Below are 9,579 nucleotides of genomic sequence, written 5' to 3'. Positions count from 1 at the left end.
ATGTTCATATATATATGCAAAAGTTATGATTTTTTCTGTTCATAGATTTTTTGGGGTGATATTATTGTAGAATATGCAAATGTTTGTATGTTCGTATGCAAAGAATATGTCATTTTTTTATAAAATTTTTATGATTTTTTCTGTTGTAATTTTGTTCATAGAATTTTTTGTTTATATATATGTTCGTATGCAAAAGTTAGGATTATTTTAGTTTATATATGTTTAGTTTAGGAAGAAGGAAAAGAAAAAGGAGAACAAGAGGAGAAATAAATAAGAAGAGGAAAAAAGGAGAAAAAAGAGGATAAGAAGAAATGAATAGAGGAGAAGAAGAAAAAATAGAATATTTTCTTCTTCTCCTCTATTCCTTTCTTCTTCTCCTCTTTTTTTCTTCTTATTTTTCTTCTTCTTCCTTTTCTTATTTTTTATCGGGTATGTCGTTATCGATATACCCCCTCCCCGATAACTTCGACATGAGGGGGAGGGGCGAGGGGTGGCCGAGGGTTCGAGGGACGAGGGTCGGGAACTAGCTAGGGTAGAAGGTCGAGGGTCACCGAGGGGTCGAGGGTCGCCGTGGGTTCGAGGGTCGAGGGGTCGTCGTATGTCGTCGTTGTCGATATACCCCCTCTCGACCGTGATAACTTATACCACGGGAGCACCCCCCGGCCCTCTCGCTCGACCAAAACTCTCGAGGACACCCAAACCCTAGAAAAAACATTGTCAGTCTCCTACCCCCTCCCGCCGTGCCCCTACCCGATCGACAAATTCTCTTGAGGCCACCCAAATTTACCAAGTTAAAAGAGCGTTGTCGTCGAGGCCACCCCGAACCCTTGAAGCGTTGTTGAGGCCACCCCAAACCCTTGAACCGTTGTTGAGGGACCCTAAAGAAGCGTCGAGGCCAGGCCACTAATATGATTCCTTATTGTGCTTACCTAGCTAGTTCAACGTTTGCCATTAATATATCCATCTGTCATGTTTGAATAATAATTGCCATGTTGTAAATATTTGCAGAAACTATGGATCCGCACCCCCGAGATGAAGCAAAAGAAGTGGTGTTGGGCAGATAATCGCACACGGAAGTGATGCCGTCTTGTCGTTTCTCAATGTCACATGCACCGATGGTCTGGAAAGACAGGATGAAGAAGCAGGCTACAACGATGGTCAAACAATGAAGGAGGAAGGACACCGTGATGACGGCTCCGGTGACCGAATGGAGGGGGAAGGACACCGTGATGACGGCTCCGGTGACCGAACGGAGTCCGGCCAGGTATATATATTAATTAATTAAGCATGTGCTGACTATAGCTAATTGATGCATTAATTGTTTTTGGTATGTACACATATTAACTCTCTTCTTTTTCTTATTTTCTAGCCCTCTGGATCATGCAACACCTCGGTAACAAGACGAGGCCCGAAGAGAAAGTTGCGCGCGGATGAAAGGTACACGATCATCGAAATTGATCGCGCTGGCCAACCGATTGAACCCCTCCGGACCAAGCAAAAAATTTAATGCTCAGTGCGGGGTTCTAGTTAGGGACATGATCCCGATCAGCATCGAGCAATGGTTGAAGCCTAAGGACAAAGACTCTCAGGTGTCTTATGTCAGCGATAGGTAGGAAGCTGATGTTTGGACCGCGCTGCAGGAAAATTTCACCTTCGCGCCAGAGGAGGATCCGGAGAATCCAGTTAACAAGCCAATGATCAAGGTTTATGCTCTTAAGAAGATGGCTGAGCTATTCAGGAGGTGGAAGAATGAGCTGAAATCATCGTTTGTCGACCAAGACAAGACTCCAGAATTCATCGGCCGATTTGAGAAGATTAAAGATCAGTGGCCCGCATTTGTCACCAAAAAGAAATCTGAGAGAGTAGCGAAGATGTCAGCGACAAACAAGAAAAATGCTGCAAAGAAGAAGCATCACCATCGCACGGGTCAGGTGGCTACCTGAAAGCACTACAAGAAATATTCTAAATTATGACCTTCTCTAGTGATCGTGGAAGATATGGTCATAAATCTATGACCATTTCAAACCAATTGGTCGTGGCCTGTTTAGGAGGGTCCAAAAACTAAACAATAACGACCATTTTAGTTAAAAAAAGTCATAATTATCTTACACGAAAAGGTCATAAAGAAAACAACAGTGATCGACAGCCTTATTTCTAGCTGATTACGACAAATCTAGAAGGCCATAATGTTGTAACATGAATAAAATTATATGACTAGACGTCCACATCATCAATTTTGCCTACGTGTCGTGTCATTTTAATTTATGTGTCAATTGCATGGTTGGTTTGACCGCTCAAGTATTGACTAAATTGACTTGTGGGTTCTACCATTTACATGCGGGACCAACTAACATGGCACCAATGACATGTGGGACCCGTACCACAAACCTGTCTTCTGCATTGTGCTAACAAGCGGGCCACATCCTCAAATGGGCGAATAAATCAGCAAAAAAGGGGCATCATGAGAATCGAACTCGCGACCCTTCACTCTCCCGTACGGAGCCAAACCACCACGCCCAAACAATGCTACTAATACAACTACGCCCGACAAGTATTTAAGGGCACTGCCGAGTGGGCTCGGCCCTCGGTGGGACGAGGGTACCTTTTTTCTTTTAACATTTTACGTGCGCCGAGTGGGCCAACTCCAAGGCCGTGGCTCGGTTTTTGTCTGTTTTTTCGTTGGTTCATTATTTTTTTACTTTTGTTTATACTTCCAAATATATTCTAAAAAGATATATTACAAAAAACTTCACATAAAACATTTGAAAAAATGTAACCAAGCATTTGAAAATGTTACATGTGTATAAAGAAAATGTTTATCATGTATAAAAAAATATACAATGTCTGTGAAAAAAGTTGATAATGTGTTTAAAATGTTAATCAAGCATTTGAAAAAAAGTTAAACAAGTATCTAAAAATGTGAATAAAGCATCTGAAAATGTTAATATGTGTAAATAAAAAAATGTTAACCATGTACCAAAAATATTAATTTTGTATTCTAAAAAATCAAACATTTAAAAAAAAATTAAAATGTGTATATAAAAATGTTGACTATGTGTTCAAAAAGTGTTAACGAAGCACTTAAAAATGCTAATTGTATATAAAGAAAATGTTTCTCATGTATAGGAAAAATGTATACGGAAAATATACAATGTCTGTGAATATATTCAATCATGTATTTAGAAAATGTTAAACCAAGCATTTGAAAAAATGTATACAGAAAATATACAATGTATGTGAATAAAGTCAATCATGTATTTAGAAAAAGTTAAAGCAAGCATTTGAAAACGTTTCTCATGTATGCGAAAAATGTATACAAAAAATATACAATGTCTATGAATAAAGTAAATCATGTATTTAGAAAATGTTAAATCAAGCATTTGAAAAAAGAATGGAGTGGTGCTATTTTGCAACAAATATTTGGCATGTCCAAATGGTATCAATTTTCTACAGTGCTTTCCTCTGCTCAAATAATCATCCTCCATCAAATTTCAGCTCAATCCATTCATTATTTTGAGCCCAGCTTCAACATTCATATTTCTGTTCAGTGTGATACTTTACAAAGCAAGTACCACCTAGGCTCCTCCTTTTGAGCTGAAAAATTGTAAAGACAGTCTTCTTAGTAGATAATCATCCTCAGCCAAAACACACGCCAATTGGCCATGTGCATTTCTCGTACCGCTAATCAAGCACTTGGCTGCTAATTTATATTTGAGCATAGCTCGATCTCTTTGTGAGAAACTTTTGGTGTCATTTTCTTCCTAGCACCTACCTGGGGAGTGCCCAACCCAATAGACATGCCTAGGCCTCCCAAAACATATGTCAACGCCACAGTCATGCGGTGACCACGCGGCGGGCATACGACTTTACGCGCTTTGGAGTTTGGGCCCTTGGCTACCGTCTAAACCTCAACATATTGCCACCAAACCATGTAGTTATGATTAAATAAATACTTATGTAACTAGAAATGATTTATGGAAAAAATAAAGAGCAAACTATAAGGCAGCTGCAGTTCAAATTTGACTCATTTCCTGCTGAATTGGCAGAAATTTGTATTTTTCATGAGAGGTGGATCAAAACTTTTGACACCCAACCATTTTATCAATTGTGCATTAAATAGCTATTTTTTAAAAAAATAATACACTTTTTTATGTATTTTCAAAAATATTACGCTGGATATAAAATTTTTAAAAATAATACGCCGTCGGTCCTCTGTTGGCCGACTGGGCCTAGTCAGCCCATAGCTGGCCGACTGGGCCTAATCAGCCAACAGCAGGCCGATTAGTAGCCTTTCAGCCTAGGGGTGGCCGACAGGCCTCTCGATCGCAGGCAGGGGGCCCAGTCGGCTGATGGGAAGCTGACTGGGACTAATCGGACTCCCGTAAGCCGATAAGTGCATGGCCAATGCAATCGTACGTGGGTTCGAGTCATGCGCAGGTTAGCATGGCTTGTGAGGCTAGCTAGCTGGCAATACCGATTCCATAATACATACAGTTTAGACATGACACCATTAGCCGACAATACCGATTAATCAACTAGCTAGCGTCAAGATCGATACAGCAGGCTTCGGTAGCTAGCTTGTTACATCAAGATCGATACAGCGTGCTTTGGTAGCTAGCTTGTTACGGATGTGCATGTTGTCTCCTGAAAGAATCGATCAAGCGTGTCTTGTGTATTCGCACGTCTTGCCAGAAAGCAATCCGCAGGTCGTATTACTTAACCAGTGTACGTACGCATTCGGTCGACCGACGAAAAGTAATCATGAGGAGCGACCGGGACCTAGTCAGCAACACGCACGGATAGCCGGGCTCAGGCACTCGTCCTTGATCCCCATCGCCGCATGCATCATATGGTATTGCCAGCTTTTTTTTATTGTTTGCCAGCTAACTAGCCTCACAAGCCACACTAACCAGCGCAGGACTCGAATCCACGTACGGTTGCATTGGCCATGCACCCATCGGCTTACGGAAGGCCGATTAGTCCCAATCAGCTTCTCATAGGCCGACTGGATCCCCTGCCTGCGGTCGACAGGCCTGTCGGCCACCCCTAGGCCGAAAGGCTACTAATCGGCCTGCTGTTGGCCGATTAGGCCCAGTCGGCCTGCTGTGGGCTGACTAGACCCAGTCGGCCAGCAGAGGACCGACGGTGTATTATTTTTGAAAATTTTGTATCCAGTGTAATATTTCTGAAAATTCATAAAAAAGTGTATTATTTAAAAAAAATAGCCATTAAATATGGGGTAATATTTTAGAAAATTGATTTGGTCCAATTTTGCAACAAACATATGGTAGGTCCTTCACAAAAAACTCATTTTGGGCATTCAAAAAATGGAAAATGATTTTTTTGTCCAAAGGAAATGAAAACTCCCTTAGGCAACATTGTTTGCTATTTCAAGATGCATCTTTGTGCATAATATGAGATTATTTGAACAAACTATGGCATGACTGTGGCCATAACCTTGATCATTTGGCTTGAAAGCCATCAATCTTCACACATGATAGCTCATTCTGAGAACACTTTTTTTAAAGAATTATTGTATTACAAATTTATTATTTTTCATGGTAACTTGGTCACATATAATGACACAATCCAAAGGTTTTTCAGTTTTTTGAATTTTTTATGCCCGTTTGAAAATGCGGTCAAAACTGTGGGCATGACCGTTCCTAGCTAGTGGTTAAATATTGGAAAATTTTTGGTGTTTCTCTGATTAAATAGATACTTATGTACCTAGAAATGATTTTTGAAAAAAAATAAAGATCAAACTATGAGACAGCTGCGGTTCAAATCTGATCCGCTTCCAGCTGAATCGGTGAAAATTTGTCTTTTTCACGAGGGGTGTGTCAAAACTTTTGACACCCTACCATTTGATCAATTATAAATTAAATATGTCCTAATATTTTATAAAAATGATTTGGTCCAATTTTGCAACAAATATAGTATAGGTCCTTCAAAAAACATATTTTGGACACTTGAAAAATGTTTAAAAATAGCTATAAAGATCAGAAATGCATACAAATTGGTGCTCATCCATAAAATGTGGTCTAACTTGAGTGAAAATTTGTGTGATGCCCTTTTACAATATAGTTTTGATAGCTACTTCACAAAATCCCTCTATTTTTAGTACTTGGAAACTTTTTTAAATCACTGATTTTCCGAACCAATCAGAACTCTTCCCACAGATCGATGACACGGCGCCTATTCATCCATCCACCCATCCAGCCATCCATATCTCCATCCCACATCCATCCATCCATCTATCTACAGAAAAAAAAGAAAAGAATAAGAATAAGAGATACCCCCCACGCAGACCAAGCCTTAGATCAAACCCCTCCCCCATCGCACCCCTCCTCCCTCCTCCCAATCTCCTTGCTGCCGCCGCCACCTCCTCCCCGTCCCGGCCCCTCCCCCTCCTCCTCGACCACGCCTCGTCGGAGAGAGAGAGAGGCGTCGCCCCCAGCGACTACGGTTGTTCCCCCCTCCTCCCTCCTCCTTCGCGCCTCGCCCACGGCGCGCCGCCCCGGCGCGCTGCCGCTGCTATTTATTCCCTCCAAATCACCATTGCCCACAGCAGCAAGGAATCAAGATCCAATCCCCTCCCCTCCCATCCACTCCTCCCCCGCGGCAACAGAGATCCAGCCAGATCCGCCTAGTTCCATGGCGACCGCCGGCAACGCCCCCGCTCCCGCAAGCGCATCGAGGCCACCGTCCTCAAGCACGCGCGCGACGGAAGTGCCTTCACCCGCTGGTAACTTCCGTTCCCCACTCCCTTCTCCCGCTCCGCTGCTTCTCTGATGACCCTCCCCCGCTCCCTTCTCTTGCTCCGTTGCTTCTCCGATGAGTGAGTGATTGAGTGAATGACTAGTTTGTTTGGTTGGTTTCAGCGAGTGTGCAACAAGAACGTAGCCATCGTCCTCATCGACCTTCACAGCTGCAGCCTCGACTCCAAGATAGGCCTCAGCCTCGATGCGTCTCAGCTCCTCACCTCTTCCAACGCATCTTCGGTTTGGGCGGCCGGGCTGGAGGCTGGAGCAGATCTGGAGTTTAATTTTCCATAGTCAGGTTGTAATAATTTTCAACTTATAGCCGGGTTGCTCTGCTCTCAGTAACTTGTAGTTTTGTGAATGTTCTCATGTTGATTCTATCTTCCGCCTGGCTCAAACATTATAACAGCCTACTCGTTTTTAGGAGGAGTGGCAGTATTAGTTAGTTTTTCTTGGAGGACAGTAAGATCATGCTTTGATCTTGTATGCTACTATGGTTATTTTGTAGGTAGTATTTGCCAAAGGTTGGAGGTCAACGGTCGTCACAAGCCTACAAGAGAATATATTGACAGAGAGTGTAATGGTGTAAAACCACCCAATAATTTTGGCGAAGTTGATCCCTGGACCGCGTGGGCGTACAGACCATGGACCATCTCGTTGTTACTGATGGGAACCTGCTTTTTAATGTGAGCTGCTGCTGGATCTCTTTTACCTGTGGAGTTATTTTTAGTTTTTCTACAGAGATTCTTACAACAATGATGTTAGTAATGCACCGCTAATGGTTGACCTACTATGGCATTTTACAATTGTTAAGATCCACTGGTAGAAAGAGGGCCTGTTGTCCCGGTTCGTAAGGGATTTTTGTCTCGGTTCCTGAACCGGGACTAAAGGGTCGGTACTAATGCCCTGCCCCTTTAGTCCCGGTTTAATCCAGAACCGGGACTGATGGGCCTTCACGTGGCCTGTGCGCGGAGCCCAGGCAGGAGACCCTTTGATCCTGGTTGGTGGCACCAACCGGGACCAATAGGCATCCATGCGTCAGCATTTCTGTGGTTGAGGTTTTTTTTTGAAAGGGGGTTGGGGGTTTTGGGGTGTTAATTTAGGTGTTTCATATATTGTGTTAGCTAGTTATAATTAATAGAGAGAAGTGTCCTCTCTTATGTCCGTGCTTGGTTGACGCTACGTACTGTACATACGTATAGAGAGGACTAGACACGCTAGCTAGCTAGTAAGCAAACGAAGAAAACAGAAGATCGTCATGAACATATATGCAAACAGAGAGAAGTGATATCGACCACCTCTCCTTCTTCGAGAGATTGGTCGAACAACAAGTTCTCGTATATCTATCCGACACTATCGGCTACATATATACAATAATTATCTCTTACAAATATAATCATATGGACTCATGGTCCACATAGTATTCTCCGTCTTCAGCGATCACGTGGTTAAGAAAGAATGTCGTCAATTCCTTTTGAATTGCTCGCATGCGAGCTGGTGCTAGGAGTTCATCCCGCTTCCGAAACATCTAATTTAAATAAGGGGGTCAATACATATATATATATATATATATATATATATATATATATATATATATATATATATATATGAATGAATGAATGAAACTCAACACAAATGATGTTAATAAAATAAAATTGTGAATGTTGTTATTTACGTACTTCATATTGTTCGTCAGTGTAGCCCCGCTCACAGGTCGTGTGGCTGATGGACTCGCAAACGTAGTATCCACAGAAATCATTCCCTTTTTCCTGCCACAACCACTTTTCAAGAAATAGAGGTCAATCAAATTGATAAGCAAGAATGCCAAATCAATAGGAGATGCGCGGAACATGCTACTATAGTACTTACTTTCGGGTGTCTAAATTGCAGGTACTTCGGAAGTCCTGGAGCTTTTTTGGAGAATTTTTTCCAAACCCTACCAGACAAAGAAAACAATTACTTGATATATCAGGAAATGAACAAAGTTGCTGATATGGTGGATAATGATCGATTTAACTTACTTCTCGAGCAGTTGAGTCATGTCCGCATAGTCCTGGGGATCTTTTCGTTTTGAGTCTAAGACAGTTACTAGTCCCTGCTCAAGCTTAATCTCTAGGAGAATATAGTGATAACTGCACACACATGCATAACTCATTAATTACATTACTATAATCTTGACTAATATATATAAGGGAAACCGAATACGCACAAGACAGTAACACTCACTTGAAGTTGTAAGGAAAGAGTATTATATCTTTGTTTTCATTTATTACCAACGATCATAGCAAGTTGGCCTCGGTATCTGCGGCATGAAATTTAACCTGAGTTGCATCTATGAGATATGTGTTAATGAACCCAATATCACCGACTTGTCTTTTCTTCAATTCGGCGATCTTCATTCTGTATAATATAGTGAAGATGATTATAAATACATGCAATGAAAGAGCTGAGCTATATAGAGAGACTTAATGACAGAAGTAGTACTACTTACAGACAGTAGCAGGTGACCGTTATTTTATCGAGGGCCAATTGATTGAAAAACTGAAAGAACTCCTCAAATGGAACATGCAACAGTTCAATTCCAACGAGGTCATGCTCCTTTTTAACTTTCACATACAAAGTACTCCTCCCCCAGAGTCTCTGCAGATTTTCAAGTACCAATCATGCAATCTTCGCATCATCGTTGATAGAGATCTTTCATCTTTGACGAGAGGCTTCCCGTAGTCGTATCTTTGTATCTGCACCTCCATGGGTTCATAATGTACATCGTCGGGCAGGTAATCGGCAAGATTGCTATAACCGGGCACCATCCTCGGAT

General features: G+C 41.8%; 1 long non-coding RNA gene across 2 annotated transcripts; it reads left to right on the top strand.

Annotated features, from left to right (window-relative positions):
• The first annotated feature begins 6,304 nt into the window (after positions 1–6,304).
• On the top strand, positions 6,305–9,120 carry LOC123102024 (uncharacterized). Of its 2 annotated transcripts, XR_006448708.1 has the most exons (3): positions 6,315–6,745; positions 6,882–7,447; positions 8,652–9,120. It is a non-coding gene; the product is annotated as an uncharacterized lncRNA (long non-coding RNA). The 2 variants fall into 2 exon arrangements; XR_006448707.1 differs by lacking the exon at positions 8,652–9,120 and having other exon boundaries at positions 6,305–6,745; positions 6,882–7,574.
• Positions 9,121–9,579: the final 459 nt, after the last annotated feature.

The sequence above is a fragment of the Triticum aestivum genome, chromosome 5A (genome assembly GCF_018294505.1).
Source record: "Triticum aestivum cultivar Chinese Spring chromosome 5A, IWGSC CS RefSeq v2.1, whole genome shotgun sequence".
Lineage (NCBI taxonomy): Eukaryota > Viridiplantae > Streptophyta > Magnoliopsida > Poales > Poaceae > Triticum > Triticum aestivum.
The sequence above is the reverse complement of the archived record's forward strand: the minus strand, read 5'-3'. Positions and strand labels throughout refer to the sequence as shown.